Genomic DNA, 24,142 nt, shown 5'->3' with positions numbered 1-24,142 from the left:
GTGGAAGGCGTGCTCACAGAGGCCAGCGGGCAGCAAGCTTAAGAGATACAAATTGAGTCACGGTGTGAGCCTAGTAGCAATGCGGACGGTGCAGCGGGATGCAGTCGTTAGCTCAGAGTACATGACTAGGATGAGCAAAACAGTTTAGGGAGTTATTGCAGCAATTCTCAACATACGCATATGTGATGCTAATTCGCAAACCGGTGTACAGTTGACATATCTTAGGGCAGTTTATACACATAGGTGATATGGAATCGTTAGGAAATATGCAGAATATGGAGTAGGTTAAATATTGGTAAATTGATGCCGTGTTTACTATCCTGGAGTACAGGTAAGTAATCGGTGATAAGGAGTATCAGAGTTGCATGTGAAATTTTACCTGAATATCACGACTGTCGCCGGATAGAGCCTACAGATTGGGACTGCCTTTTCATTTTTGGGGCAGATGGAAATGGAGTAGCCGGCACGCTGGAGCTTATTCAAAAATATGTTAGGTTCCAAGCACTACTGCCAAATATATATGTGTAAACTCTATCCTATAGATGGGGTAGTTAAACACAACTTAATGCATCATATTGCACCATTTTGTTTATCACAGCTCTGTCCCCTTCATTCACACTATCCACCTTTTTCTCTCGGCTGCCCAGATCTCTAATCTTGAAATGCTGCAGCACCCTTTTTGAAATCCTGGATCTGCCGTTGTCCAGCAAGCATTAACATCAAACTTAGTCCTAGCAGTGTTATTTTTAAGCGGTCTGCTGAGAATGAAAGGCTTAATTGCACCGAGAAATACATTATTATTGTGATAGAAATGTATCAACCAACTGTGCCCTAAGCCACCTGCTTTATGTTCATTGTACTGAATTCTTGGAAAAAAAATGCATTCAGAAACTCAACAGTTTTAGCTTATGTGTAGGCATTCGCCAGGCCCTGTTATCACATGCCCAAGTAATCACACGATTTTCCAGCTGTTGCCATTTTATGGCAGATATGGTGCCTGGTAAATGCTTATCCATGCCTAAACAAAAGACACAACTGGTGGCTTTGCCAGTGCTTATTTTTGTTTTGTTTCTGGGACCTGCCTTCTGCAGTGCCTGAAGGATGTGAGCATTAAACTTTCTGTTGGAAAACTGCAACTTCCTGCACTGTGTTCACCACGAACAGCCAGCCGTCTCGCCTGCCTGGCCTCTCCCAGCGCCCTCTCTCTCTCTCGTACTCCGTCAGTCTGCAGACGCCTCTCTGCTTGGCGGGACTCCGTCCCATCCCACAGACTACTTCGCAGCGTTTCTCTCAAACTTGCTGCCGGCAGATATGCTGCCTTCCACGTCCTCTGCGGGCGAGTAGTCTGCCGCGGGGTTGGCAGAGGAGCGTCGCCAGCTGGGGGGCTGGGTAAACACTGCTGAGAGGAGCACAGCAGTGGCAACCTCCGTGGATACCCCGAAGGGGAAGAGGGCAGAACTACGCAGCTCGCTCGGGAGCTCCCTTCTCCGTCCTCACTTTCTGCCTCAGCAGTCAGTCAGCTCGAACGCATAAACAAAGTAAGTTGCACTTTGCTTTTCCCTTCTTGTTTTTCTGCTCACGTCCAGCGTGTGCAAGTTTGGAGAAGCACGCACTTATGAACCGGCAGGGAACTTCTTCAAGTCAAACCAGGTGACAGCATCTGAAAGGAGCGGCAGGTCCCGTTGGGTTGGTTTGTTGTGTTGCTTCCTCCCCGCGGCGGCGTTGGTGTCTGCAGAGAGGCTGCCGGGATTGGCTCGCTCAGTGGAAGGCTGCTGTGGATGCAGTCCACCAGGGGAGCTTTTCATCTCGGCCTGGCTACATTTCCCTGAAAACTGGGAGTCGTGAAACAATATCTCCCCTTACATCATGGCACAGTAATGCCGACTTCACCGCTCTTTCCGCCATTAGAACGCGTCATAAGAATGAAAGGGGGAGAGTGGGGGCGGGGACTGGTTCTGTAAGTGACTATAACTTATACTTCATACTCCGTGATGTTAAGTAGGTTATATTTTAAATGGTTTTGTTTTTACTCAGTCTACCGGCCTTCTCTCTTTTTTGCACTTGCTGTGGAAAAACGCGGCGCAGGTCTTCCCTCAAAGGTTTTCATCTGTCTTGAGATTGAAAGGGCATCTTGGAATGGTTATATTTTTTTTCATCCTGGACAATATGAATGGCCCCAATCCATTCAAATGCCCCCCCCCCCCCCTGCACATCACTTAGCCTCGTAAACTATTCTAAATTGCAACTGCCAGAAACGCGGTATACGATCAAGAAACCCTAATTGAACAGATGCCCATGTGAATGAAAAGGCATGCGTCATATTATAGTTTGACGGTTTGTGTAGCAGAGGATGTAAAAAAAAGGTACGTGTACAAAATATGTAAACCCGTTACTGCTTAACGTTAAGAAGAACTCTGTAAACGGCCCTTAACAACTGTCCCCATTGAATCGGGTACATATTTATTTCAGGCCTGGCTTTTCATCAACATCACTTGGTATTCTGGGGTTTGTAGTTTATAATATTTCTATTATAAGTGAAAGCCTACAAGTCCCTGCGTGCGAAATGCTGCTAATTGAAACTCCAAGACTGTGTAAAGATGGTGCTCAGGACACGGGGCTTGGCGGCAAATGATGTATTCTCTGCCACAGTAATGCCAATGTGTCTGCCTGGGCCCCACTGTCTTGTCAGCCGGAATAGATTTCGGTGCTTGTTTTGTAAAGAGGGAGCGTGGCCTGCAGATTCCATTAGATGAAAGTAAAGCCATGGAAAGGCGAGGTTCATACAGCGTTCTTTAATGACCATCCTTCCCCGGAGCACCGGGGTGACCTTCCCCCTGGCAGGGCGGCGCTTCATGTCGATTTGCTCTTCTCAGAATAACTCCTCTTTTTTCGCCTGCCATTTTGTGAAGCGGCGAGATATTTCTCTGATTCACGACCACAGCTGGAACCGGAAAGCGCGTCCCCACAGGGCTGAGCATTTTCCCAGACACAGAAAATAATCACCAAACTAAAAAGTTAACCAGGCGCAAATGCCAACTTTCACTGCTCTGTGCCGCGTGCCACTTTTATATACAGCGTTGTCCTTCCTATGGCAGCACTGCGCATTTCACACAATTTTGCGTTGCGCTTGACAAATAAAATAATGTGTACACTTTCCACTCCTAATCCCTCTCTGGAGGCACACTGTACACGGTTTTGTTGGTGAGAATACCCAGAGAGTGTCATTTCGTTTCCATGGTAACTTAAAGAAAGTAGGATCTCAGAAGCAGAGAAATTGCCGGGCCCGGCAATGGGCTTTCCACCAGGAATCTTTGGAATCTGATCTTTGCTGGGAATGTTACTGGAATGTCGGAAATCCTAAAGTGACTTTTCGCCATAACATTCACAAGAGTGTAACAAGGCGCTGCTGGACCGAGAAGCCCCGGCCAGCTTGACACGCCGTGTGTGAAAAACTGCACACCCCTACCTCTTGGCCAGATGTTAGACACGGGTAGCAAGAAGGCAAGCAAGATACACATTGACGAAGCTTGTGTGTTAATACGGAGGCAGTTTTTTGTGTGGATAGTTGAGATTGTTTTGTTGGTAGCTGCGGCAGCGAAGGGAGTAACCAGGGGTGCCTTCTGATTTCTCCCTTAAACTCCCGCAACAGGAATTTACAGTAGAATACACACATATAGCAAAAGGCATACGTTGACGTTGCTTATACTGTTCTTTTAGGCTTTCCCAAACTGCTATGCTTTGAAAGGGACCGTGCTAGCACTTCTTATCAGAGCTGATATGTGTTTAACGTCCCAGTAACCTTCTAGTTATACAGTGTAACACTTCTCAGCAGTGTTACAGTACTTTCAATTGCCCAGTGCAGCACTTCTCAGTTGGGGGTACTGTATGTTTTGTTTTGGCTATTAGGTGGTACCACCTGTAAGCCGAAACAATTGCATTGGAGTACATGTTGGTGAGGAGGGACACAAAGCTTGTAGGTGTTGTTTGGCTATTTGCTCATCCATTGACTGGCCAGGGCCATTGGCCATTCCCACCCAATTCCTGCCTTTGCCCACCTAAAACACACCCTGCTGGGATCTCTTTGAGCTAGCTTCATCAAGCAGTAACAGTAACCTTTGTGCTCGAAATGCCTGACAGTGTTATTTCAAAGTAGTCTCTGGGAGTTCATGTCTTAATTGGAGCTGTAAATCAGCTATTGGTGTGATAAAATGCCATAACCAAATGTGCCTTCAGCCAATTCATTCCTTCGTCACTGAAGTCTTCCCATCCGCCCTGAAGCACTCCCTTGTGCACCCTCTTCTTAAGAAACCCTCTGCCGACCCCTCCTGCCCGGCCAAATATCACCCAATCTCTGTCACTCCTGTTCCTGGGCAATCTCCTGGAGAAACTGGTCATTCTGAGCTTAATCTCCACACTGAATCTCTTGGTTGTCTACATGACCATCAGTCTAGCTTCAGAGCTGCCAGAAGCATGGAAACTGCTCTCCTGAACATCCGTGAAGACCTGCTCTCCAACCTTGACTCCAATGTCCTCATCTTGCTTGATCTCTTCTGCCTTTGACAGAGTCAACCGTGGCATCCTGTCAAACGTCTCTGTGATAACCTGGGTATCACTGGTCAGGCTCTGGCTTGGCTGACTTCTTTCCTCTCTGACCGACCCTCCCAGATCCAACTTGCGTCCTTCCTTTCGGCTATCTTTTTCTCTACCTGTGGTGTCCCCTAGGGGTCTAACCTCTCTCCCTGGCTGTTCAACCAATACCTGGCACTCCTTGCCCACCGCATCGCTGCTCTCTGCCCCAACTTTCAGTGCTATGCTGATGACACCAAGCTCATTTTCAGGCTACCCTCAGCCTCCTCCTTCGCTCATCTCTGTCTATCCAGGAGTGTTGTGCCGCCAATGACCTCTGCCTTAATGCCAGTGAGACTGAGATTCTCCTCATCGGCAACACCCGCTTCCTCCTTCACTGCAGCTCTCTGGCCGGCCTCTCTTGGCCCTCTTCCTGCTCCCACCTACAAGGCTAAGACCCTTGGGGGTCATCTTCGACTCCACACTCTCCTTCTCTCCTCACATCTCTGACGTCTCTAAGTCAGACTACCAGCTTCACCTCCTTAGAGATATTCTTCCTTTCCTCTCCTTCCCCCAGAAGCTCACTGTTTCCAGAGCTCTGGTTCTCTCTAGGCTGGATTATTGCAACAACCTCTTTCTAAATCTGCCTGCTTTCACTCTCCGACCTCTGCAAATTATCCAGAACAGGACTGCAAGACTTGTCCTTGGCCTCAAGCCCAGGGATCTTATCTCTCCAGGACTGACATTTTTGCACTGGCTCCCATTGGCTGCAAGGATTAAGTTCAAAACCCTCTGCATCATCCACAGGGCCTTCTGATGCCTGAGGCATCCATACCTTCAACTCTCTCTTCCTAAATATCTCCCTTCTTTGCTCATCCACCTCCAACTCCCTCAGGGACAGTCGCTTCTCCAAGCAACAAGCTGGTGGTAGATCTCTTTCCTTGGCTGGTGTCTCCCTCTGGAACAGCCTCCCTGCCTCCCTTAAACTCGAGGAGAACCATCTGCGTTTCCGGAAGGTCCTCAAAACCTTTCTCTTTGCTTCTCCTTTTTCTCCTCCCCTTCTCTGCTGACCTTCTAATGCAACTGGAAACTGCATCGGCTACCTGGACGCCCTCTGATCTCGGGACCAGTCCTCATCTGCCAGCGTTTCACTCCTGCACAGTCTACCTGGCAACCCCCGCACTTGGGGACTGTCTCTGTATCCCTACAGTCGCCCTCCCAGCCCTGACACCTGATGTCCTCACTTACTCATGCACTAGTAGGATCGTTGTCCGTCCTCCCTATGTTCCCCTCCCTTGCCTCGTCGCGCCTTGAAACACTTGTGTATAGGCGCGTTACAAATGCCATATCATATCATATATTGATTTATAAGCAGCCTTCACTGACGTCCTGTTATAAACACGCATTGGGAAAGCCAACAGTTTTGGCTTGTTCATATGTACTAGATAGGCATTTGGGAAGCTCCATTTTACAGCTGTTACCACGATTAATGGGCCGGTTGCAGCATTACGGCAGGGCCTGGCAAATGCTTATCCCATGTCTACACAAAAGCCAAAACGGTTGCCATTGCCAATGCTTGTTTATATGGGAACAGTAGCACTGGCACTTCTTAGATGAGCTGCTATACTTTTAATGGGACAATTTGGCGCTGTACCTTTAATGGGACAGCAATTTCCCATCAAGGCTGCTGTGCATAGTATGGGCTGTACCGGGGCTCATCGGAAGGATTGTTAAGACTTACGATGGCACAGAAACAGAACATTGAGGCAGAGTGTGGGTCTCCATACCCAAATGTGGACTAAACCATTAAAGTGCAAAACAATGTTTGTCAGTTTGAAGATTTTGCACGTTTTCAGAAACGTTTCTTTAGATGTTCACTACCCTCATCCAGAGAACAGCGAAACACAAATCTGTCTTTTCGCAGGTAACCGAGTACAGTACCTAGCACTCGATCCTCATTGTGTTGAATGTGGATACAAAGGAAAACGGACATTGTGAAAGCCAGCAGTTTTAATTCTGTGTATATATTAGGCATTGAAACGGCAACCGCTAGAAAATGGTGCGAGTAACAGTTAGCTTTGCCAATCATATTTTTTAACTGGACTTCAGTCGGAGGACGCACACTGTGCTTGCAATTCAACTGGCTGAAGGCACACTTGGTTAAGGCATTTCTTATTACATTAGGAGCCATGTACAGCTGTAATTAAGTCATTAACTCCCAGAGGACTGTATAGAGAGAGCACTGGCAGGCACCATAAAAAGCATAGTTTGATGTTACTGTTTGATAAAGCTAGCTCAACTAGATCTATTGAAGTTTCGTTTTGGGGGTCCAAGGGTCAGGTATTGGGTTGGAATGGTATTGAGATTCCAGATTAGCATGCCATGTACATCCAATGGGTGAGTAAATAACCAAACAACACTCACACGCTGTGTGACCCGCCTCACATACCATCTCCCTCATATCTGCTTTAGTGCCGCCCTATAGACACAGCTAAACAGGGATAATGGCATTCCCTGCTTTATTCTCTGCATCCACAACATATTTTGAGCCTCATGGGATTCGTATGCTGTGTTCCTACATGTCCACTGCAACACAGCAGATATAATGCACAATGCAAATGGACCCTGCATTCCAGGAATTGCCATCGATGTTTGGTATGTATGGGGTCATTGTTTACCACCCATGCCGGGCAAACTCCTGTAGAATAACCATTTTTGAGGCCATAATAAACCGTACGCATTTTTATTTGATGGGAATCCGTGTATGCAGTGCTGCAGATGTGGTGGGGGAAACCAGTGCATTGCTTGTTGATTCTCTCTGATGTCAACGTGCTCCTGGTGTTGCACGGGGAACCTACATCTGGGGACTCGCCTCTTGCGTGTGCAATCCTCAGGAATTAGCTCTTTTTTTTAGAGAATACGCTGCATGTGCATGGCGAATACGCATTTGAGATTTGGGTGTGAGGGCACTTCCCGAGGAGAACACTCTAGATTTGTCTATTTCAGCTAGATTTACCAATCGAGCTCCAATCTGGGAACCTCATTCGGGAGAATATATAAATTCACTGGAGTCAATTTGCCTGATTAATCCCTGCACCTATTAATTTTCTTTTTATGTAATTTGCATTCATCAGAATTTAAGTTACTCATGAACAGTTCATAGGTTCGCTACACTAAGTGCCATGCTTAAAATAACCCCAGAGAAGACTTAAAGTCAGGTAGGACACTCCGAGAATGATAGGACATCAGTATTCCAAGGAGCCAAGTCCACCTACCCTTATAATTGCTCAGGTCCTCCATGGCATGGAAAAATTCAGAGTCCAGGGAACAAAGCAAGAGAAAGCACCCGAGCATTGATCTATCAACCCGTTTACAGCCCGTTCCAGAGTGTGTGGTGAGGAAGGGACCGTTAGTGCTGAATCCAAGCTCTTTATTAAAAAGAGATAGTTATAGTTGGAATTCTACCCTTGGTAAAATAGAGCAATTTATTTTATAAACTTAAAACTGCTGTCACTTTAGTGCTCTAATAGTCATTTTGGGTCATATTGCCCACAGCCAATAGAAAGGCTCCCTTAGGCCCACCCCTGGAGGCCATCTTCAGATTTTTAACTGCACGTTATGTGCTGGGAATCCTCCAAAATCTCTCTCGATAATTTTTCTTAAACATTTTTGTCTACAATTGTACACGTTTTTCTTTTTCACAATGATTTCCTGAATCCTTACCTCCAGTGTTGCCTGGGGTTGCTTCGGTTCCCATGGCCTTCGTCGCATCGTAGCAGATTCTCGTCTTCAAGTGTGAGGCTTTCACCCATCCATGGCGGATGCCAAACGGAGTGTTCAAGACTGCCACTGTGACCTCAAGAATGTATAAATGGAAGACCTCCGCGAAGACTGCCTCTACTGCCTGTATCCGGCGCATGACATCCAGGACTGCTCAATCTGTCGGTCGCTCTCAAACAACACTCTCTGAGACCGCCACCGCAGGTTAATGGCTTGGTGTAATGACACGGGAGCCTCTGACTTGGCTTCAGTCTGGAGTCATGCTTCCCTCAGACAGAGCAGACCAGTGCAGCATGCTTCCTCTTCAAAGAAGTAAAGATCGCACAAGGATACCTCTAGTCGCCCCCTGCCAAAGTAGCCTAGACGTCGACTTCTGCAAAATCTCAGATGGCTGCTTCAGCATCTAAGAAGCATTCCTTGTCGACAGCATCAACGAGCAAACGGGCCAAGCCTTCTTCATCATCCACGCCCCCGTCGACAGCCCAAGCTAGATCGTCATCGACAAATCAAGTCAACAAGCCTTTGTCCAGGACTCCATCAATGAGTCAGGGCACATCATCGACTCCGTCAACGGTCCTCAGAAAATCTGCGACCATGCCCCGTAGACAAAGTCTTCATCCATGAACACGTCAACGGCACAGAAGGAAAAGTCGTCTGCCCCGTCATTGGCTGGCACGATTTCATACCATCCTGCACAGGCCTCAATGACGATCGCCCCTCAAGCTTTATCCCCCTTGGCTGCTGTTACCCAGGCTTCCACGCCCACTTCCACTGGTCCTAAGTGTCACCCCAGCTACACCAAGCTTGTTGGCGACCCCGCCTAAGTACATTCTGCAGCATACAGACCCAGAGGAGCCTGTTGGGGGTTTCTCGGAGGGAGAAACGAATAATGTAGGGTTGGAGACTGTGCTGACTGGTCCTCAGTCGACCATGCCTCCCCCTAAGTCAGTGCCGGTATGCTAGAGGCTGCCTCCTCCCACCATTCCTGCTGGCCCACCACCAGGATACCATAGACGTCTCATTGGACATTCTAGCAACACTGCAGTCCTTGGTGTTAGAGCTGCAGCAGAGGCTACCTGCCCAATCCACACCACAGCAAGAAACATGTGGATCTGCCCCTGTACATAATCTTATGGACACTGAATCTGAAGATGATGTTTCCCAGGGAGATGCTTCTACACACACCATAGGCACTGAAGAATTCGATGACCTGGTGCCAGGTGATGGTAAACTAGATGATGTTCCTCTCTGTGACTCGCCCCCAGACGAAATTGGTCGCAATTCCAATACTGGAGGACATATTGGAGGACTGTCTGTTGACTATGACCAACCCCTCCTGAGAAGGAGAGGTTCGATAAGAAATACTGGGTACTGGATTCCGCACCCAAGTGCCTCAGGTCCCAACCCAGTCCTGATTCGTGGGTCTCAGCTGCTTTACGCAAGCGCTAATCCAACCTCTACTCACCATGCTCTGTTCCCCCCGATAAGGAGGACAAGCATCTCAACACTTTCCGCAAGTGTATAACAGCCACCATCACCATCAAGGTTCAGAGGACTTTGGTTCAAGTTGGGTCCCATTCTCACATTCATAAGAGAGTATAAGAAGAAGGAGGCGTTCTCCCTGCTTCGCAAGGGCAAAACTGCTTTGGACCATGCCATTTCAGTTGCGGTCGACATTGCAGACACCGGCTTCAGACATTTGAGGAACGGCTTTGTCTTGCGCACGTAAAGATGACTTAAGGCCACCAACTTCTGGCCGGAAGTTCAAACAAAGGTAGTGGACATGTCCTTCAATGGGCTAGATTTGTTTGGCAAGCAGGTGGACGAGATTTAGCAAACCATCAAGGTGGACACGGAAATGGCACGTTCCCTGGGCACGCTGCAACAACGCAGCCATTCCTTTCGATCTGGAAAGTCACGTTTCTCTCAAACATCAAGAGACTACCAGCCTTCATACCAGTCTCCGTCATACCTGACCCAGGAATACCCGACTCTGGATGCCTACAAGTCTAAATCCCAGTCCTATTGTGGGAAACCAGCACTGCTGTGGCTCCGCGCACACCATGAGCCAGCCAGCAACTAAACAAACCTGATCCATCTCAGCACCAACCCCCCCCTCTTTCACACATTTTGTCTATGTAGTAGTTGCATTTAGCCACCAATGTTCTTGGGCAACTAGTTGATCCTCTGCCCCTATCAGCTTTGTTACGCATCACCTCTTCTCCTCCCACTTCTTTAAAAAGACCATTTATGATGTTCTCAACCTTTCTCTTCACATTATTTGGGGATTCCCCTTCCTTCTCCCTCCTCCCGATGATTGTTAAGTTATTTCCTCTTTCCCTGTTCTCAAAGTCCTCCAATTTCAGCGTTAGTGCTGTCTCTTCCGATTCCAGGTCCACCAGTCTTGCCTTGTATTTCATCTCTCAGATGTCTTCCGATAGTTGATTGTTCTCCAGCACTTTCAACTTCTGTTCCACCTTGTCCATCCTTTCCCTTAATTCTGAGATTGATACCTGAATATCTAAGCGAAGGGCCTTGATATTGCTTTAGATGTCTTTTATATCGCTTTTTGCAGCAGTATTACTAACTCCTCCTTGTTCATGCTCCATTGGGCGCCTCAGCTGCTCCATGCCTTGTCTTCTAAATTTCTGTAGCCTCTGTCATCCCTATGTCGAAGCCACTCTCTCAGCCTTGGTGTAGTCCATGCTTTTGCTTTTGCTGCTGCTCCCATCTTTCTGTGTGGTTCCTCCTGCTGTAGTTACATCTGTCCATTTTATTTCCAATATTATTAGTATTTTAGGAGCTTGAGATTTAGGCTCTACCCCTTTTCTTTCTCCTCCTCTCTGGGGGTGGCAAGGGCTGCCCTGCCTCCTTAAACCTTAAGTCGCAGCTCCCCACTGCCGTGTGGTACTTGAGGCTTTTTCTTTCCTTTTGCTCGGAGTTAGGGTCCACTCTGTTCATGGAGTTATCTGCGTATCTCCCAGCTGCCACATATAAGTTCTGTCGATGTCTTTGGGGCCCAACCTTCATGCTCACAGTCTGAGCTTCTCTATGCACTTGGCTAGTTGTGCCACACTCCTGCTCATCCCTAACCGGCCCACACTGGGGGAGCAGGAATGGGTCATGGTGGCGGTCTCCTGGAGTATTTCTTCTCCTTTTTACCATTTATTGTCCCCCACTGCACCGACATCCCTTGCGGCCTGGATGTCCTTGTCCTGCACCTTTCACGCTGTTTCCCTCTCCATCCTCATCCCTCTCCTCACCGCTTTCTCCTCAGTGGCTTCTGGCATCTCTGGGCTGCACCGCTGCTTTTCTCAGTGTCTCTTTTCGCTGGATGACTCCGACTCCCCCCACCCCTCTGGTCGCCCTCTCAAGTGTAATCTTCTCTTATTAGCAGGCTCCTTTTTCAGTTCTCGGACATAGAGAGGGGGTTGTCTTGGAGCTCTCCTTCATTCAGCCATGTTGTTCTGTGCCCCCAGTGGTCTCCACAGTGTCTACCATTGTTAACACAAAAAAGGCTCTCTTTTGGGTCAAACTTAAAATGTAAGGTGTCAGGATAGTCTCTTCACAACAATTCCACCAGTGTCAAGGTTCCTTTAAAGTTAAAAAGATTTTGAGGTACTTCCCCATCACTCACATTCTCAAAGGAATGTTCTCTGCCTTCTCCGGTTGTTAGAGAGGACCATCTCCTTTTTAGTTTGTGCTATTAGGTGGCGCGTTAGTGCCACCTATAAGCCAAAACTATTGCATTAGAGTAAAGATAGGGAGAAATGGCATACAAGGAGGGACACAAAGCTTGTAGGTATTGTTTGGTTATTTGCCCACCCATTGACTGCCCATGGACATGCTAATCCCATTGGCCATTCCTACCCAGTTCCTGCCCGAACCAAAGTACCTTCTCATGGGAACTCTTTGACCTTGCCTTAATCAAGCCCTACCATCAAACTTTGCAATCAAAGTGCCTGTCAGTGTTTTTTCAAAGCAGTCTTCTGAGAGTTCATGACTTAATTGGACTTGTAAACATGCTACTAGTGTAATAAAGATGCTTAACTGGGTCTGGCTTCAGCCACTCCATTTCTAAACATTATGTGTGTCCTTCACTGAAGTCCTGTTAAAAACAAACATTGGTAAAGCCAACTGTTTTGGTTTTGTATAAGTATTAGGCATTTGCCCAGCACCACTATTAGATGCCCATGTACCCGCACCATTTTGCACCTGCTACCATCAATAGCCAGTTAATACCACTATGACAGTGCCAGGTAAGTGCCTTTCTCACGCCTACACAAAAGTCAAACTGTTGGCATTGCCAATTCTTGTTTACCTTGTAGCCCCTGCAGGTATTGCTGAATCTCCGCCATAAATTGTAGATATTAGTAGAATATTCTGCTACTGTAAGAGGTCACAAACTGTGTTTGGATTCTCCATTTTTCACAGGCAAGCTTAAAAGGACTCCATCACCTCCCTTTCTTAGGGCCCCATCCTCCCTCTTTACTTCTGCTCTTCATTGACACCACACCAAATGCTTGTTCCTCACCCCACTATCGCTTTTATCTCCAGCTCCCTCCTGTCTCCGGCCTTTTTCCTCACTCTCCAACTCACTCCAAATCCCTGCCACCAGATCCTACTCGTAACACCCACAATGCCTGACTGGGACTATGGACCTATACTGTTATGTAATTCTTCCCCTTGGGTTGGACTCCCTGCGAGAGTCTGCACCTGTGAGTGGGTGATGGTTTGTGATTGATTGGTCTTAACCACTTTTCCTTTGGTGCCTCGAGTCCTGACCTAGCCTTTAAAAGGGTGATCAACCATGCTGGATTTTCTTGCCTCTAGGAAAAAGTTGCAGCACCTTTATGTTGCCTGCAGTGTTCTCTGTCTTTGTAGCCACCTTAAATCCTGTGTGAGCTTCCTGCAGGTGTGTTTGGTGACACTGAGTCAGGGCCGGGCCTCAAAATGTGCACTTGCCATTAGCCTTTGGCAAGTGATAATTGATGATTGGCATGAAAGACAATGTGTGCTGTGTGTATGTGGAGAACTGAGGTGGTCAGTAACTTGTTATGTCTGTTTAGTAGCTTGCATGTTGTTATTTTAGCCCTGGTCACGGATAAGCACTTTTGAATGTCTGCCTCTTGTTTCCTATGAAGGCCCGTGGCTTGAGTGTCAAGAGAGAATGAGGCTGTTTTAGGGCCTCAAAGAGGAGTGCTGGAACGTTGCTCAGGGTTTCTCTGGTGTCTAACCAGGTGACATCTGTCCACGACAAGGGAAATGATTCCCTTACAAATATAGAGCTTTTTTCTCGCTTAAATGAGCAGTGCCCAAATTCACTAAAGTCCAATTTGGTGACATGAGACCATATGTTGTGTTATGTTATAGATATTCATAGAGCGCACGTTCACCCGAAGGCATCATGGTGCTAGACCCGCAGAGAACAACCGATGGAGGAACTAGAAGAGGAACGTTTTGAGAGAACGACGAAAGATCAGATGGTCAGAGATAGCCGGCATAGAATGAGGGAGAGCGTTGCAAGCCTTGGCTGCGACAACTGAAAAGGCTCAGCTGCCCATACGGGAAAGTTTGAACCGGGGGACGTGGACCAAGAGAGCAGACTGAGAACGAAGGAGGCGAGATGGAACATAGGGAGGGAACTTAGACTGAAGGTATTCCCCCCCCACTTTATAGAAGGCACAATGGAAAATGCATAAAGATTTGAAAAGAACACGCTTCTCAACAGGTAGCCAGTGAAGCTGTCGAAGTAAGGGAAAAATATGCGCCCCCAACGGTGGATGAAGGATAGATCTGGCTGCAGCATTCTGGAGAAGCTGGAGACGGTTTGTAAGATAGCGAGGTTGACCAAGGTAAAGCGAGTTACAGTAATCGACTGCGCTGAGTGCGAGAGCTGCCACAACCGGAGCTTGAAGTTGAGCCGGGATGAAGGGGAGAACTTTCAGCAAGATTTTCAGTTTGAAGTGGCCAGCCCTACAGACAGACGAACCTGGTCACCCATGGAAAGAGATGAAGCAATTTGAACACCCAAGTTATTTACTGAAGGGGCAGGCTTAAGAAAGGGACCCAAGGAATAGGCCAGAAATCAGCCGTCCAAAATGATAGAGTGTTGGAGGTGCCAACAAGATCCTCCGTTTTGTCGCCGTTAAGTTTAAGCCAGTTCGCCGCCATCCAGGAACCCAGTTCCTCGAGGCAACACCTAAGCCGTGCCGCAGTATCAGGCCGAGTGAAAACAAGGCGAACCAAGATCTGCGTGTTGTTGGTATAGTAGTACCTGAAACTGTGGGATTGAATAAGGCAGAGAAGTGGCCTAGTATAAATGTTGAATAGTGTCGGTGATAATGTGGAACCGTGTGGAACGCCGCAGGATAACAGAACCGACTTTGAATGGAAAGAGGAAAGAGAAACAGACTGGGAGCGATTGGCCAGGAAGGTATAGAACCATGCCAGATTTTAGCCAGCCGCCGATAGCCGGGAGATCAGGGTAGGATGGCCAACCGTGTCGAACACAGCAGATATATCTAACAGTATCACTGCGCCAACACCACCCTGATCGACCAGGAAAGCAAGATCATCCAGCACAGAAGTAAGGACTGACTCTGTACCCCTCCCAGGCCAAAAGCCTGAATGAAAGGAATCGAAGAATCCAGAGGATTCCAGAAACGTAGAAAGCAGAGGGAAGACAAGGGACTCCAACAACTTCATAAGAAAGGGAAGAAGTGAGATGGGGCAAAAATTAGTGAGCAGAGTGGGATCTAAAGAGGGCTTCTTAAGTAGGGGAATCACCCGTGCATGTTTGAAGACATTAGTAATGCATACATCATGAAAATAAGCATTCACTGCTGTTGTAATCAGTGAAATAATGTCACTAGAGATTTCCTTGAGCAGAGCAAGAGGAATAGAGTCAGCGAGCGAAGCCGATTTAAGCCGATGAATGGCCATAAGGACATCTTGATCAGAGTAAGTGTGGAAAACAGACCAAGTGGGATTAGATAGGGACAACAAATAGGAGGAAGGCAGAGTAGCAGACTGCCCAGCAGTATTACTGATATTGTGACGAATAGTCTCAATCTTGCTTTGGAAAAAGCAAGAGAGGGAGTCACGGAGGTCGTGGGAAGGCACAGCCTAAGAACCTGACTTAGCTGGAGAGGAGAGGGAGTGAACCAAATCAAACAGGGCTTTGGGTTGATTAACGGCAGTCTCCACCTTCCGACTAAAGAAAGATTGTTTCGCAGAAATGATAGCCTTATGATAGGCTGTCATAGTGTGGCGGAAGGAGGTTTTATCATGAGGAGAGTAATTGGCTCGCCACTTCCTCTCCGCTTGCCTACATAGACGCTTATAAGCCCTAAGTTCCCCAGAGAACCAGGGCTCAGAGGGATGACTTTTTTGTTTACAGAGCCTTAAGGGGGCCAACAGGTCAGCAGCCGCAGTAAAGGAGGTGTCCAATGTCAACAAAGAGCATATACTTAAAGTTACTCTGTTTCACCCCCAAAGGTTAAGAACTTTGCCACGTAAAGGTACAGTATCCTTCACTGACCTAATGTCACTGCCCCCTCCTCCGAGACAGGGACTAAGTAGGGGTGACCAGGGGATCCTCCCGATACCAATACCAGGTGTATCCTGAACTAGATTGGGAAGGCATCCGGCCTCTTTGGTCACCCCTCCTATGGTAGCCCCCAGAGCTAGGCAGATGACTTTTTCACACAGCCCACCCCATTTTATCATAAGAATGCAATTGCAGTACTAAACGTGAGGGTGGAAATGTGCAGGGCTATTGTAGTAAAGGTACCTTGATGCAATAGAATAGATCTAACAAAAGTAGCTGTACTCCTGTTACAGCAAGAAGGTATATACAAACACATCCCACCAAGAACCTATAGCTTCTCATAGTAGCATCTCTCTTCTTACTGCCAGCAAATTACAGGCCACTGTGACGAATCACAGGATTCTGTCACTTCTCCCCAAGGAGTAGCCTTTCCTTGCGAGGCTAGGGAGATGAGCCCGCTACTAACACCCTGCCTAGGGCTAGAGGCAAGCGGGACCTCACAAGGTGAGACTCCCCATTTGGGGACAAGGATTCCCGCTCCCGTGAGGAACTCCATAAACCTAAGATCACTGCACCCTCTTCAATAAGAATCCATGAAGAACAAGTTAAAGTGTGTTATACCATTAATGTCCATGAGAGAAAACTTAAGAAAAACTGTGACAAAGAAGATTATGCGAGCCATATTGAATGAGAGCCCGAAAGGGAAGAAGGTCTTGTACAAAATACCAGTGAAGACCCACGACAATGCCATAAATCAGGAAGGTGGGGCCCTAGAAGGTGAGAGAGACTGTGAGTTTCAAATCAGCTGGAGCTGCCCAGCAGAGGAAGCCCTAGATGCGCAGCGTCTGATGCAATGAGGAGAGTCAGGCGAAAACCCCAAAGGGAGACTTTGTAGAAGGGAGAACGCTCAAAAAGGTGACACCAAGAGAGAGCATTCCTTACTGGGAGAAGGTACAGAGACAACTCACCAACGCATAGCGTTGACAAGAGGAAGAGACAAAGAACGCTAAAGCAGTGAGAGGACATGCGGTGAGACGTCCTGACCCCAAAGGAAGGAAGGTTGGTGGCGTGACCGCAGGTGAGAAGTAATGGACCAATGGGTCCATACACAACACTGACACCACGGTGGAAGAGTTGACGGAGAAGGAAGCGAATTGAAGAGCAGCGAAGCAACCATCTCATACATTGCTGAAAAGGTCTGAAGCCGTTCTGGCACAAAGAGAATCAGGTCCATGTCCACATAGGACCCCAGCGGCATACCCCTACAAAACACAGTTAACGGGAAAAACGGGAGAACCGGGAGGGGGACAGAAGAAAGAGCTCATTACTGGAATGTCCCAGTCACAAGAACGGATTGGAAATACAGAGAGAGAAATAATAATCATTACTGGAATGCTCATACTCGTCCCAGTCACAGGGAAAGATTGGAAATACTAAGAGAGAGTAATAATCACTGCTAGAACACTCATACTCATCCCAGTGAAAAGGGAGCATTCAAACTGTCAAGGGAGAGTAATAACAATTGCTGGAACATTCCTACTCATCCCAGTATAGACGAGTTGATAAAAGGAAGTGAGAAAGAATAATGGGACTTTACAACCTGTAGTGATCAGGATGAAAGGTACACAATAAAAGACAGGAAGAACGTTTCTGAAAGTAAAGAGAAAAGTGTTGAGTCCAGGGCATGAAAGAGATAATTCCATAGGAAGAAGAGCAAAATAGAAAGCAGCGACGACAAGTAAAGGAACAGATTATGGTCTAGAAGAATCTAGAATCTGAACTGTATAGCCTAATGATAGTGGTGGCTAACCAATATTTGAGAATTTCATATTGAAGTGAACCTGGGGAAAACCCATATAACAGGAGAAGGCAGTTATTCTTCTGTGCCTTAGTTCTTATAACAGTGGTAGGGTCAGAGTAGAATAGTTTTGGACAGTGGACGGAATCTGATTTAAGACTTGATGAGAACCTTAGTTTTGTTAGGCAGGAAAACCCATAGATTAGGGAGAGTTGGGCCTTTGCACCTTTTTGTTAAATAGAAACTAAACTAAAATGGTACATCAGACTCTGTGTCTTTCTTCTGACCCACCACACCAAGTAGAAAAATCAGGAACACTCCATTCTTCAGCATCATAACTCACTACATCATCACTCTCCCAAACATTACACCAAGTCACAACACACCTCCATCTTGTACAAATTAACAACATGTAGAAAGGAAAATGTAACAAAATGGTGCACAATTTGTATCGGTAATTCCTGGGGAACCTTGTCACTGGCCAAAGAGTGTGCCAGCCTCAACAGCACTATAACCATCACCATTAGTCTACAGGCACATTACAACTGCTCTTAAGGTGTCCTGTATAAGGAGATTGCACGTGGGCAACCTATAGACCAAGAGCTACTCACATGTGAGATTCTTTAGTCCCTTCAGGCTAAGATGTATTTCAAACCTGGGTGTGAAGTGCATAGGAGGGCTTCACGTCTTTCTCCTGGGCAGGGAGGACTACTACTTTACTCTTTCACTGCCAAAACCTCAGTAACAATCTGTTTCACCTACCGAGGAAGGCACAAAGCTCACAGAAAACTGGGGTGTGGTATCTTAGGTTGCCACATAAATCATTGTCCACCAGCACCATCAAACCACTACCTTCCTGGTGCCTGGAATCTCAAAGCATGGGACATAGTAAGAGCAAAGGTAGTAGAATGCTCCAATTGTACCCTTCCAGCTATACATCCTTGCAAAACCATCTTACCCCATTTGTATCCTGAATACATCAGTACATCAGCCATAGATGTTACAATAGCATAGCAAAACAATTACTTGTTTTCTCTACGTTATACTCGCTGACAGAACTTACCCTGAAGGTTTTTAAGAAGACTGTGGCCAGCAAAAGGTCTATGCAGATAACCTATTATAACCTATAATGTAGCATAACCTCTAGGCCAACGTGCTATGAAACCATATATTATATTCCATGATGGCAACCAACAATCAACACCTTTGTGAGACACCAGGGTATTTGGTAAGGCAACAGGGGTGTTATCCCTAGTATTATAACATTAAAATACAACACATGTTCTCTGCCAGTGCGTGTACAGTACTGAGTTCAGAAGCTTACATTTCAAGTTAGAAAATCATTTTATTCCTATTCAAAATATTAGCACAAAGTCTCATGACTAGGGAAATTCATCTCTGGACTCCAATTCCGCAGCTGTCCTTATCCTCCTCGATCTCTCCTCTACATTTGACACAGTTAACCATTCCATCTTCCTACAAAGGCTCAGTGATACACTTGGTATCTCAGAATAGACACTGGATTGGCTGTCCTCCTTTCTCACTAACCGCTCTTCCTAAATCATCCTTGGCCCCTTCTCCTCACCTACTTCCATCTCCTCCTGTGGTGGCCCCCATGGTTCTATACTCTCCCCCTGGCTCTTTAACATCTATTTTGTTCTCCTTGCACGCCTCATCTGCACCTTCTCCTCCAACTTCCAGGGTTAAGCAGATGACACACAGCTCGTCCTCAGACTCCCTGCTGACCCTTTTTAATCCTCCATCATCCATGGATGCCTATCTGCCATCCAGTCCTGGTGAACCTCCAATGATCTCTGCCTCAACGCCTGTAAAACTGAGATCCTTTCCATTGGGACCTCTGCTCCCTCCTTCCCCTCTCAATGGCCCTCATACTTGCCCCCCCCCTACACCTACAACTCTAGCCAGAACCCTCAGAACCTCAGAGTCCTCTTCGACTCCTCTCTCTCCTTCTTCCTCACACTCTGGACGTTGCCAAATAGTCCAACTATCAGCTCTTCCTTCTCAAAGGAATTCTTCCTTTACTCACTTTCCCTCAGAGGTTCAATGTGACTCAAGCCCGGATTCTTTCAAGACTTGACTACTGCAACAGACCCCTCCTGAATCTGCCTTCTACCACTCTACGACCTCTTCAGTTTATCCAGAATAGGGCAGCAAGACGTATCCTTGGCCTTAAGCCCGGCGACCGCATTTCTCCTGGACTAAAAAGTCTTCACTGCCACCCGGTTGCTGCACAGATTAAATTCAAATCCCTCTGCATCATCCACAAGGCTGTCTGGGACAGGGGCAGGGGACCACTCTATTTTCAACTATATCTCAGCTAATACTCTCCGACTAGACCTCTTCGCTCCTCTGGCACCAACTCCTTGTGTGTAAACTGTTTGGCTAAACATAGGGCAGGGGGTCACTCTATTTCCTCTGCGGGCTCCCTCCTTTGGAATAGCCTCCCCCTCTCCCAGAGCCTTCAGCAGGAGCTTCTCAAATTCCGGAAGCCCCTTAAGACTTTCCTCTTTTCCACCTACTTCCCTCCTTTGCTAATCTCACATGTGCCGTATTGGTGTCCTGGCCCTTATGCACATTCGGGGCTTTGACCTCCCACACCAATTCTCCCCAGCTCCTGTCTTCCACAGCTCTTTGTTTTGCACTCTCTCTGCCCTGAAGATTTGCACTTACACCTCCTGCGGCCCAGGTCGTGTAGCACTCACTTATTCCTAGCACTTCGTCCATGCCTCACCCTCGAGCTCGAACCTCGCAGCACTTACCTCCTCTTCCTTCTCCCTTGCTGCACTTGCACGTTCTGAATTCTCACAAGGCATAGTAGGTTCGTCCCTCCCCCTCTTCCCCATCTGCTCTTAACATTGTGTTGTAATTGTGTTTCCCTCCCTCCCTGCCCTGTGGGCGCTTTGAGACAGAATATTCTTATTGTATAAGCGCCTAACAAGCAAACAGTAAATAAATAAACATAAATGCAGAAATTCATGTTAAAAACCAAAACTCAATACATATAAAACTTGACACAATACCATAATTTAAAACCATCACTACAGTACAATAACCAGAAATGGCAAAATGCCAATAAAGTGCTCCTGTACCTGTAAACAAAGACTAAATAACACTTCAACCTTAAAGAGAAACATCCAATCACCCACAAATTCTCTGTCCTTCTGCTGGAATTGCATGCACAATGAGTGCATCTTAACTCAAGCCATTGAGCCCTCAAGCTCTGACCAGCCTCTTGTCGGAGGCGCCAGGTCACATTTCTGGGCAAATTAACTGAGAGTATGGCTCCAGTCCCAATTGCATGGCACATGCCTGCCAAATGCTATTCTTTGCCCAACGGGCATTGGACTGGCTGGTAAAAAGCTTGGGGGCCCAAATAGGCAATAAAGATAAAGTGTGGCCTGAGCTTGGCTGCAGCCTGTCTTTGGCATCCTTGCAAAAGCAAAATATGAGCATGCATTTTCATATCTCAAGGAGTGCAAGCTCTAAAACCCAAATTTCATGTATCGCAGGACTCCTATCTTTTATTGGGTGATATGATATGGTACGTCATTTATAACCCGCCTGTACACAAGTGTTTTTAGGTGCGAAAAGACAAGTAAGGGGAGACAAAGGAGGACAAAAGAAATTATCTTATTAGGCCTTGTGTCATTCAGATTGTGCAAGGAAGAGTTGAAGTGCCCAGGGGAGGGAGGTGGGAAGTGCAATAGGGCAAAGCTAAAGTAAGTACCGCCAGGGTGGCCGGCTCTGAGTAAGTGCAAGGAGGCAGGAGACTGCAGGGTTACAGGTACAGTCCCCAAGTGCGCGGTAAGCCCGGAGGCAGTGCATGGGGCTACTGGTTCTGTAGGAGCCTGGTGCCCATTAAGGTTCAGAGGGTGTCAAGTGAACCAGTTGGCGCAGCAGACAAGTACATCAGCAGGGGAGAGAGAGAGAGAGAAAGCAGAAGTGAAAAAGGAAGGTCTTGAGTTGCTTCCGGAACCTTCAGTGGTCCTGCTCAAATTTGAGAGCGGTAAGGAGGCTGGAGGAGAGAGATCTACCCCACACTCTCTGCATGGAGAAGCATCTGACCCTCAGAGTTGGAGGTGGATGAGCGAAGGGATTTGGGAAGGAAAGTGCTTAGGAAGAGAGAGTTGGATGTAGTGTGGTCCCTGGCACCGGAAAGCCTTGTGTACAATGCAGAGGGTCCTGAACTTGATCCTTGCAACCACTGGGTGACAGTGGAGAGATTTCAGGGCTGGGGAGATACGATCCCTGGGCTTGAGGCCAAGGACAAGTCTCACAGTCTTGGATTAGTTGCAGAGGGCGAAGAGTAGAGGCACAGACATTTAGAAAGAGGCTGTTGCAGTGGTCCAACCTAGAGAGAACCAGGGCTCTGGAGACAGTGAACTTCTGGGGGGAAAGGGAGAAAAGGAAGAATACCTCTGAGGAGGTGCTACTTTTAGTGGGACTTCTTAGAGAGGTCTGTGATGTGAGGAGAAAAGGAGAGAGTGGAATCGAAGATGACACCAAGGTTTTTTGCCTCGCAGGATGGCGCAAGGAGAGGGCCCAAGGAGGGCGGCCGGAGTGATTTAGGGAAAGCGAGAGCAGGGGTCCCAATGAGAAGGCTCTCAGTCTTACTGGCATTAAGGCAGAGATGGTTGGAGACGCACCATTCCTGAATCGTGGATAGACAGGAATGAGCGAGAGAGGAGAGGAGCCTGAAGGAGAGCTGAGTGTCATCCAGAGAACACTGAAAGTTAGAAGAGAAGGTTGAGATGCGGTGGCCCTGGGATTCCAAGAGGAAGGAGGTCAACCATGCTAGGGCCTGATCCGTGATGCCCAGGTTGTCACGCAGATGATTGATCAGGATGGTGTGGCTGACTGTGTCGAACGTAGAGGAAAGATCAAGGAGGACGAGGACAGAAGAAAGGCTAGAGTTGAGATTAGAGAGCAGCTCTTCACGGGTGTTCAGGAGAGCAGTTTCCGTGCTTCTGGCTGCTCTGATCCAGACTGATGGTCATGGTGACAACCAACAGATTCAGTGCAGATAACAGATAAGCTGGGAGATGGCCAGCCTTTCCAGTGGTAGCAAAAGCGAGAGAAAGTGTTGAAGAGCTTAGATATTGTGAATCCATCACTGTGTGTAGAGACCGCTGGGTGAAGGGGGAGGTTATCAGTAAGGGTACTGTGTGCATTTGTTTGTGGTGTCAAGGGGTATCAACACAGGGAAGAAGAGCAAAGAAACCTAGTACCACTGTTCACCTGGACACATTTAAACTTTTTGTTTGATGCCTAGTAAGAGGATTTGTCACATCAGAGCATCCCAATGGAGACTGTATTGCTCGAATAATTAACCATGGGCACACACACAATAGCACGACACAGTGTCAATGATACACAATTACTTCCTGACACGACACAATCAAAGGAAGACCTGTGGGGGCACACAGATCTCTGAAGTAGATGCAATTTACCCACTGTAAGTGCATGCTCCTTTTGATGACGACAACTGAGCTACAAAAATGGAAGGAGGCATTAGCTGAAAGCCAGAACTGGCTCAAGGTTGGCCAATTTCATCTTCCATGGTCAATTGCCAAGTATTTCCTATACACAATTAGGCAGTTTGGATTTGTTGCAAAATTAACATTCTTGAATATTTAGAACTCTACAAAAGGGGGAAAAGAAATGGAGACGTATATTTTAGTTTCACATTTAATTGTGCAGTAAACCTTTACAGGCCGATTCATGGAATCAACGTGCGCCGAAAAAACGCAGTGAAATAGCGAAAATCGCAGTGCAAGTGCGATTATCGCACAGAAAACATCGCACATCTATTCATGGAAGTCCGTGCACGCGCGAAATGTGGGATGTGCGCTGAAAAAGTGCGCGGCGCACACTGGCGCATAGGTCATAGAACGCCGTGCGATAAGGCCTCAGCGAATTCGCACATAGCGCGGCGCACATAACAAAAGTAGGCGTAACACGGGGCGTCACACGCAGAATGGGGAACAACTCGTGAAAATGTGGGCGTGACGGGGGAAGTACAGGAGGCAAGTGCGCAGAACGCCCACACGCTCGACTACAACACGTATTCATGGAATCGAATAGGGAAAAACAGCGCACGGGCAAAGACGCGCTCAGGCCCATACATGTCCGCCACACAAAAGCAGGCGGTAGCGTCCCTGCGCAGGAAAAAAATGTGCGCCAAAGTCCTACACGCGCGAGAAGGCCCACACGCGATCGGGCCTGGGGGAGCGTGTGCGTGTATTTCAGGGGTGCGTGTGTTCCACACGCGATTGGCCTGGGCGCGTGTATTTCAGGGGTGCGCGAGAAGTTTCTCACACGCGATTGGCCTGGGGGCGTGTATTTCAGGGGCTCGCAGGTTTTTTCACACGCGATCGGGCCTGGGGGAGCAGGGTACGTGTATTGCAGGGGCTCGTGGGTGTTTA

At 47.5% G+C, this 24,142-nt stretch overlaps 1 protein-coding gene across 2 annotated transcripts in view; it reads left to right on the top strand.

Annotated features, from left to right (window-relative positions):
- Positions 1-1,144: 1,144 nt before the first annotated feature.
- The window catches only part of STON1 (stonin 1), a 402,444-nt gene continuing 379,446 nt past the window's right edge, over positions 1,145-24,142 (top strand). Inside the window, exon 1 of one of the 2 annotated variants that reach the window (XM_069608405.1) lies at positions 1,145-1,538. The gene's annotated coding sequence lies outside the window, so the exon portion shown is untranslated. The remainder of the gene's footprint in view (positions 1,539-24,142) is intronic. The other variant, XM_069608406.1, reaches the window with a different exon arrangement.

Source organism: Ambystoma mexicanum, chromosome 4q (assembly GCF_040938575.1).
Source record: "Ambystoma mexicanum isolate Mex_15411 chromosome 4q, UKY_AmexF1_1, whole genome shotgun sequence".
Classification (NCBI taxonomy): Eukaryota; Metazoa; Chordata; class Amphibia; order Caudata; family Ambystomatidae; genus Ambystoma; species Ambystoma mexicanum.
This window is presented reverse-complemented; position numbering and strand designations above follow the sequence as displayed.